At 39.6% G+C, this 8,824-nt stretch overlaps 1 protein-coding gene across 6 annotated transcripts in view; it reads left to right on the forward strand.

The window, feature by feature from the left end:
* Positions 1 to 7,808, forward strand: part of CARF (calcium responsive transcription factor) — a 34,095-nt gene extending 26,287 nt beyond the window's left edge. For 4 of the 6 annotated variants that reach the window (XM_036386680.2, XM_054515417.1, XM_036386681.2 and 1 more), the window contains 3 exons: positions 3,292 to 3,345; positions 4,398 to 4,549; positions 4,666 to 7,808. The gene's annotated coding sequence lies outside the window, so the exon portion shown is untranslated. Of the gene's footprint in view, positions 1 to 1,386; positions 1,430 to 2,756; positions 2,793 to 3,291; positions 3,346 to 4,397; positions 4,550 to 4,665 lie in introns of all 6 variants that reach the window. The other 2 variants (XM_036386679.2, XM_054515418.1) reach the window with 2 other exon arrangements.
* Positions 7,809 to 8,824: the final 1,016 nt, after the last annotated feature.

Consider the following 8,824-nt stretch of genomic DNA (forward strand, 5'->3'; position numbering starts at 1 on the left):
AAAATTTAGAGGCACAAATGTCTGTGTATATATGTGTATGTATATTTTTTTATAGTAACTTAATGTATAATATTCCTATTCAAATGTAAACTACTTGTTCTTTTAAAGTACTGGTCTACTTTGTGGCTATGGGGGCTCGTGGGGAGAAATGCAAGAGCTCTTTCAGCGCAGTGGATTTTAAGGATGATGGAGAACAAGTAAGACAGCTTCAGGGAGAAGCTTCAGGTGGAAGGACTTCTTCAGGTTCCTGAAAAGCAAGGATCCTGCTGGGAGGGCTGATAGGGGCTGTGCCTGAGGGGTTTTGGTGTTGAGAGCCCAAGGGCTCAATGCAGTTCCTGAGTCTATCCATATGCCAGTAGTGGATAGTGTGAGTTACTGGTAGGAATTTAAAGGTATGAAGAGAAGGGAAGCCTGCCCTGCCCTTAAAAACAGAAAAGTTGCTTGAGTTTTGGTCAGCACCAGAGGCCGATAAATGACTCCCCATAGCCTGAGGTGCCCATTCTTAGCTTCTGATATGAAGAAGAAACTCCTCTTGGAGCTTCAGCCCAGGGCTGTAGACTCTCTTTCTTTACCTGTTACCAAGGAAAACAAATCTTTTCTTTCCAACTGAATTAACCTGCTGCTTTTCTCATCCCACTGACTGCAGCTCAGTATCTGCCCAAATGTCTCTTTCTTCACACTTATTAAGGCTTCCACAGAAACCCCATGCCCTCAGGCCCTCCAATTCTCAGTGTTTCACTGTTGGACTGTTGAAGGAGCTGCTGAGTTCACTGCACAGGTAAACACTGGTGAGCTTTGCCCCATCAGTTTTTCTCCCTCCTTCCCCACAATCATAAGTACATATGTTCTTTTAAATTGCATTAAGGTTTTTTACTTGCCTGCTTAGGGAGTTATCATCATTACTGGGATGAGTATGAAGGAGCCCCATTTCACAGACCATTTACATTCACAGCAACTGAAAAGATTTGATAAAACAAGGAGGAAAGGATGCTTTCTGCCAGCTGTTAGGGCTGGCCTCTTTCATACCACTTGAATTCCTGTTTCTGGCTGTGGATAGTAGATGCCTGTTGTCTGTCTGTTGGCAAACGTGCAATTTTCTCCCTTAAGCCTATTCAAGCAGATAGGTTCTCAGATGTTTAGGTAGGAAGATTCTGTTCCATTAGGGATAGAAAGTGTGATACAGCTGAGGATGGTGGTAGGAAAGGTTACTTCTCTTTATGGGTCTCTGATAAGAAAATCATCTTTGATCTGCCTTGCCTTTCTGAACAAAGCTCTCATAGGAATAGACTTCAGAGCCTATCCCGTCAGTAACAATTATCTTCTCCCCAAAACCTCATTAATGAATGAAGCAAGCCTTGTGTAAAACAGGTGGTGTTAATTTTTTAGGTCAGAAGCTATCCAGCTGGCCTATCCAACAACAGCAGCTAAGGTATGATCCGGGGGGGAAAGGAGGGAAGAGCAAATAACAGGAGTGTGTGTGCATGTGTTTGGTTTTTTTTTCAAATATAAGCTCTTGCATCTTAGTATCCCATTCCATTTCTGATGCACATGACAAATGAAATGTTTATTTTCTGAAGGGATTTGAAGTGTTTTCTAGAGAGTCTTCAAAGGAGTGATGATAAATAGTACTGCTGTATCATACAAACTATTGGTACATGTTTGTCAACTAGGACCCCGTCCTGTTTTTGTACAGAAGGGGTTTTAAAAGCATGGAAAGCTTTACAAGGAGTGTCCTCATCCTAAGGAGTCTTCCCTGGACAGGAAAATAGGAGCTGTGGGAGTAATTCTCATCAGTAGTCTGTTAGCCTCTGATAGATAGAAGACACCTTGCATGTATATGATAGCCACTCACACAAGTTACCTTTGGATAATTAGTGGTTTTAAAATACATATGTATACATAAATAGATGTATGTACCTCAAAATAAAATGGAGATATGACTATAGATGTTTGCACATAGTTCTTGAATACCATTTTAATTATTTTAATTATTTAATTATAAACCACTTATCAATGGTAAAATGATGGAGATATTTTAGGGCACACGTAGTCAGATCTTTAACTTGGGTAATTGGAATTCATGTTTTTACTACAACCATCCTTCACTCTCTGCAGCATGGCTCAGTTGGTCATTTGGCATGTACTGGCTTCTGTTAATGACATTCTGCCTGTTTAAACAAGAGCATGCTGTTCGAAGCAAATTAAATTTCTCACTCTTCCTGATCTTTTTTCTAACAGGGATTGATATGGCTCATCATGAAAATCTGTTTGTAGTATAGTGCTTTCACAAGAGTTGATTTCTGGGTCCTCACTAGGAAGGAACTAGAGGGCAAAAGCTTACATACTATTGGATCTGCCATTTGGACATTTGTCTAATTTGTCTGGATTTCTACAGCAGGACGGTGTCAATACAGCATAAACTGCCACTAAAATACTGTAAACATTTCAACGCTCTCCCTTGGTCAAGTGTTGACAGTTCAGTGGCTCCAGGAAGGATCATAGGAATAGTTCTGCTCTTTGGAGAACAGTTTCTGTCTGTAGATACTATTTAAAACATAATTGGGTGTGGTATTCAAATGGCAGTAGGAGAGCCAGAAACAGAGGTGTGTGTTGGCAGATGAGTAAGAGAGGGAGTTCAGTGCCAGTGTCCTTGTGCCAGACTGACATTCTCTGTGCTAGTCCTGAAAGCAGCCTGGACAAACAGTGATTGTCTCTGTGCTGACATAGCTGTTCTTTCTGCTTGCCCACTCGAGAAGTTCTTCAAGCCTTCAAGGAACAAGGAGAGCATGAAGGTGTGTAAGATCTTGTGAGAGGACCTGCAGGAATGAAACAGAGGAGATTAAAGTTTGATGATATGACTTCTATGTAATGCACTTTCTTTGGTAGGAGGAAGAAGATTATCCAATAGAGAATTAAAGTAAATCTTCCTTTTCAGAATATTAGTATTATTGCTGACTCTCTCTGGTCTGTTCAACAAAATGCCTAGTGTTTTGACAGATCTCAATGTTTTTATGAGTGTGTCCTAAAATGTTAATGAATACTCATTCATACATTGCCATCTTTGCATGTCATACTGAAACTGTAGGCCAGTGGCACCTCCTTGATCTTTTTATTGTCTCTGTGCATTTTATTAAAGTAAATGAAAGCTTGTTTTATAAAGAAACAGCAGAGAGCTTTTATCCAGAGTCCTTCCAGATATACACTTTTTACAGAGTAAGCTTTAACTTAATATTGTTGTATTTTTCCTAAAATAACCAAAGCCTTTTCACTTTCTTTTTCTTTTTTATCCAGAACATGAAGCATTCCAAACTACCCCTCAAAACCACCATGCTCAGAGCCTGAAAGGTTTGGCACTTTTCTTCCCCTGTAGGTGATCTTCCATCTGTGCTGTGTTCAGTGTCTTGCATCTAATATCAGAATCCATAGTTAAGACCTGTCCCATCACATGAGGGCACTTTTTCATTTGCATGATCTACCTGGTCATGTGGCACCATGTCAGTAACACTATCTGCAAACCACCTTTTGTTGATCGACATCCTAACTTCCTAAAGCATCCTAAAGCATCTAAGATCCTAAGATCTAACTTCCTAAGATCCTAAAGCATCTCTAACTTTGCACATCAGTTCTAGGTATGACAAATTTTCTTTGTGCATGGAATTTGCATTGGTTTGGTGATACCAGTGGTGTCAAAAATAGTCAAGTCTCATGAACTGAGAGCCTTCTGTTGTGAGTTTGATCTTAATCTGAGCTAGGGACAAATTCTGAGGCTATGCCCCTTTGTTCTGCAGTGCTTGTTGAGCAGAAGAAAAATCTTCCAGCTCCATCTCTTGAAGGATGGCTCATGGAATTCTGCTTTCCAGCTTAAGGGAAGATGAAGTCTCTGTGTATGAAAACTTGGTGGAAAATGCACAGAGAGTTGGGAGTGCCTAGAACAGTCACCCTCAAGTGTCCTTAATTTAGGAATAGGAGCTGGTAGAAGGAATAAACAACTAAAGAATATAATGGTGAACATAGGCATTCTTGCTCTTTACATAGCATTGCCCTTACACAATACTTTTTCTTAAATATGTTCCTTGACAAACACTGGTCAGCAGTGAGAAGAAAACAAATCTCAATTTCTCCCCACAGCCAGCTTACAGTTTAACAGTGCTTCTGCAAATTAATCACAAGTTGGGCCTAAAAATCTATCATAGATCTAAGTTCAGTTTTGCTTTATCAGGTCACTGTTAAGTTTATGTAACTTTTTTGCATAGCTGTTTCTTTTAAAGCTAAAATTAAATGTGAGAGAGAACTGGAAATTTTGTTTCTAACAGAGAACACTTCAGTTGTCAGAAGTGTGCAGGTGTTTCCCCCTTGTCTTCCACTTTTATCTCTTAGTTCATTTGCTGTTTTCTCAGGATCACTTACCTCTGAGAGTACTCCAGATAACTGTCAAGAGAACAGAAGAGGAAGACAAGTTTGCAGAAAACTGCTTGCAGGAGATAGAAAGCTCTCAAAGTTACAGCTGAAGATTGCAATTTCTTATGGCTGAAATGGCTCACTTTAGATGGTAAATGTTTTTTTAATATACTACTTTTTAATTGTTGACTTTTTTACTATGTATGCTCTGAGCTCACATCTAATAAAAGCTAGAATGGTAATTGTGTATTTTGCTTTTATCTTCAGTGTGCTGGTTATCTTCTGAATGCAAACTGGTCTGATAACTCCATGGTTTTGGCTGTTGACAAAGCTGTTATCACACCTGAGGTGTTCTCTGCGTGGAAGGAGATGGAGGAAGTGGGAACCTTCTTGATCTGACTTCTACTGAGAACAGATGATCTGTGGAAAGAGAGCTTTACCGGTTTAAAATCAATATCCTCACAATAATTTCTTAGCTGCACAGATTTTTCATGTCAGGTGCTAGTGCATCTCTAACTTTGCACATAATACAAGCCATAAAATTACCTCTCACTGGCCTAGCCATATTTTTTGTTGTCTCCTACCACTGTACTAATTGCTTTTTGGGAGTGGGAAAATAGTTTTAACATGTTCTGATTTTCTACTTTTCTGCCTTTCTCCTGTTGCCTCTTTCTCATGCTCAGAGCAGCACAGAAACAAATTTCTCATTTAAAAAAATTCTCAGTCCTCAGTTTCCCATGTTTTGGGGTTTCCTTTTTGCTTTATTGTGCTGGAGTTTGATTTCTTACATGATTGAAATGTAAGATGATATTGCATTTTACTTAAGGAGTGGGAAATACTGGGGTGAGCTCCACTGCCCCATTCACTCCAGAGGTCCTCAGAGGAAGCACCTGCCACAGGTTCTGCTCCTGCACCTGCATCTCCACACAGGTCAGCACAAATGCAGAGCTGTGCTGATGACAGCAGTGTCTTGCACTTTGTGCATCAGCACCTTATCAGTACAAAAGTATTGCTGTGAGTCCACATCAGTCTGTGGGTCTGCCCTACTGTGTCCCACAAATGACTCTTTGGGCACATCTTGAAAGAGAGCACAGGAGATGGCCAGGAAGTTCTTAATGTTCAACTTTGAGTTTGTGCTTCTGTGTTGAGTTCAGGTGCCCTGGTGTGGGTGGCCCTGTGCAGGACACAGCTGGTTCCAGGCAGCTCTGCAATGGACACAGGATACAGCTGAGCATATCAGTGAAGCTGGGCCACCTCTGGGGAGGGATCTGCAAGAAAGGGAAAATGCTGCATGACAGAGAGGAGTGAGGAAGGTGAAACAGTCCTCTCAGCACCAAGGTCAGAGAAGAAGGAGAGGGAGGAATTGCTTCAGGTGCCAGAGCAGGTGTGTTCCCTGCAGACCACAGAGGATCACATGCCAGAGCAGGTGCAGATTTTTCTGAAGGAACTGCAGTCCATGGAGAGGAGCCATGCCAGAACGAGTTTCTGCTGAAGGACTGCAGCCTGTGGAGAGGACCGTGATGGAGCAAGAGAAAGGAGCTGTTACAGACTGACTGCAGTGCCCATATTCCTCTTTGCCTTGTGCTGCCTTGGACGAGGGGAGACAGAGAAGCTGGGGGTTCAAAGTGTGAAGTTGAGTCTGAGGAAAGAGGGCAAAAATGTGCTGGTTTAATTTGCTTTTGTTTCTCAGTGCTTTAATCCATTTTAATTGGCAATAAATTAAATTAGCTTTCCTCATATTGATTCAAATATTGGAATTTACATCTGGATGCAAGTCACGGTGGAAAATCCTGATGTCTGTTTGATAACTGCAAGTCACTATTGCCTTTAATTTTTTATTTTTAAGAACTCATTTTGTGTGAAAGAAGTAGTGTACCTTGTCTGAATCAGGAATTGCATTTCTGGATGTATTCTGGTTAGGCCTTTCAAGTTCAGCATACTCACTTCACTAGAGTAGATCTCAGGTGGAGAATTAACTCAGGAACATGTCTAATCCCTTACATTTCAGCTGGAAAACAATACCAGACATATTTTTACAGGTTTGAGCATGGGAGAGTCATTCTGAGGAGAGGATGCTGCAGCAGTAGATTCTACTTTATATACTTTGGTAAAGCTGTCCTTACAGATGCTAAGGTTGTGGTATTTTCTCAGTGTTATGTCTAGCAGTGCTTCAGAATGGGGCAAAGTTTGTGGTGAGTGGCATCTTGGGTGAAAGTGCTGTTAACTTTGGGAAAAGAAATAAGCAGAGTTTGGCAATGAGATTTATATTCTTGTGCTTTCCAGAGGTTATTTTCCTGATTAAGAAGGGAACTTCCTTTAGAGGGTAAGTTTTATATGTAAGTTCTTACACCGCCTTTGGAAAATACCTGGCACTGGACACCAAGGGTACCTAGACAGGGTACTAGGTGACATGGCACACTTACTGGTTTATAATGGGGGCACTGGAATATAAAATTGATGGATAGCTTCCTAACATTAGCTAAATTAATATTTTCTTTTCATTTTCTCTCTTCACATTTCACTATAAAGGGAAGAATCTCTGTTAAAGGGAACATGGTGAATTGTTAGTTGTCCATAAAACTGTTTATGAACAGTTGGATGAAAAAGACTTCTTTGATAATGAATTAGATGAGCTTCAGAAAGAATTGTACTTTCACTGTAACTTCAAGTATTTTCTTCCAATTGTATGATTCATTATTGATTATTGTTTTACTGTTTATTTGCTGTATAATTTATTTGTTAAGCTTTTCTGGCCATGTCAGGGCCATAGAAGTAATACATATGGCAATTCTCTTTTCTTTTTAAGTTTTATAAAAGGGAAAGGAATTTTTCATTTTTTATTTAGCCACCAACTGCTCTGGAAAAGTCCATGATTATCCATGTTTCATAGCTGCCAAAAATAGTTTGAGCTGAAATATTCCATAAACTTGAGATTTTTCCTTGGATCAGGCAAAGTGAATGTAACATGTTAAAAAAAAAAAGACAGACTATGCTGGAACCAAATCTAGCATCTTCAGGAGCTATGACCTAGGGTTCATCAGTTGCAATTGTAAAAAGATTGATGTTTTCATAGTGAAATGTTTTTATTCATCTAGTTTAATGTATGAACAAAAGTTTCTCCATTCCTCTTATTTCAGACTTCTGAACTCCTTTGCAAAATGAGAGATTGCTAGTGAGATTAGCTAATAACTGCAAAAATGGAAAAAATTTCACTGGGGACAGGTGCTAACAAGATGTACCATAAAGTCAGCCAGCATAATTAACATTAGTAAGGTAAGAAGTTTCAGAGATTAACTACAGCCTAATACTTTTGGTGGTACACTGGTGTTTATTTTGATATTGCAAACAAAAATAATGTTTATGAGCCATTGCAGAAAGAACTGGGAAATAAAGCACTTTCTAAAATGCAAGTCTGTGGTGGTATTGGTTTCTGTTGGCTTTGTCAGGTTTTTATTTGGTGTTCGTTCCTTTGTGTATCCATTGTAGGGTCTGTTTTATCTGATCTCGTATGTAGAGTAAGTTAAAATAAGTTAATAGTTAATACTTAGAGCATAAGACACAAGTACTTCATGGCAAGATATGATATTTCACATATTTTCTAACAAATATTAGAAGTTGCATATTCTTGATAATTATCAGGAGACATTTGAGAGAAACTTCACATGCTGTACTTGCTCTTTTTGTCTGTGTTTCAGAATTGATGAGCTCCCATTTCTTTGAGAGTTGTCAGGAGTTTTTAGCAATGAAATTACTATTTTGAAATGAACTGTAGATTCCTGACCGCAGTTTAAATGGTTTCAAGTAAGGAAACCAGGTTTGTATTTAATTTTGAATGCCCAGAATTTCCATTTTCTTTCCAAAAAGAAGAGACTCTGGAGCCACCTCTGCACACAGAGAAACACTACTTTTTGGGCATAATGTTACAAAGCTCAACAGGTTTCCAGAGAAGTTTGACTGGCATCATAGCCAAGGATAGCATGGTGTAAGGCAGTGATGCTGCCTGCTCTGAGATGCCTGGAGTACTTTGTGTTCATTATTCAGTGTCTTGCTGCTGACATACCAGTGAGATGATAAAAAGATGAGAGTCTATGATAAATGTTTTGTTTAAACCCAGAAACAGAGACAACAGCTGGCATATTTAAAATTTTTACACAGGTGAGTGTCTTGAGTTTTTTGAGGAGTGAAAAATTGTACTAATATCTTCTGTCAGCCAGTGTCCAGCATTGCTTTGTTCTGCAGACAGGTGGAGAAGGAGGGGTTGCAGTGGGGTGGCCCATGCAATCAGACAGGAGGTTTATGAGGTGGTGCACGTAAGAATGTAAGACATCAGAAAAAGTAGCACTGAAGGGAGAGGCAGTGCCAAAGTTCTAAATGTAGATAAGCTCTAAGCAATTACCAGCATCATTAGGCACCACTTCTGGAGTAT

The sequence above is a fragment of the Molothrus ater genome, chromosome 7 (assembly GCF_012460135.2).
Source record: "Molothrus ater isolate BHLD 08-10-18 breed brown headed cowbird chromosome 7, BPBGC_Mater_1.1, whole genome shotgun sequence".
Classification (NCBI taxonomy): domain Eukaryota; kingdom Metazoa; phylum Chordata; class Aves; order Passeriformes; family Icteridae; genus Molothrus; species Molothrus ater.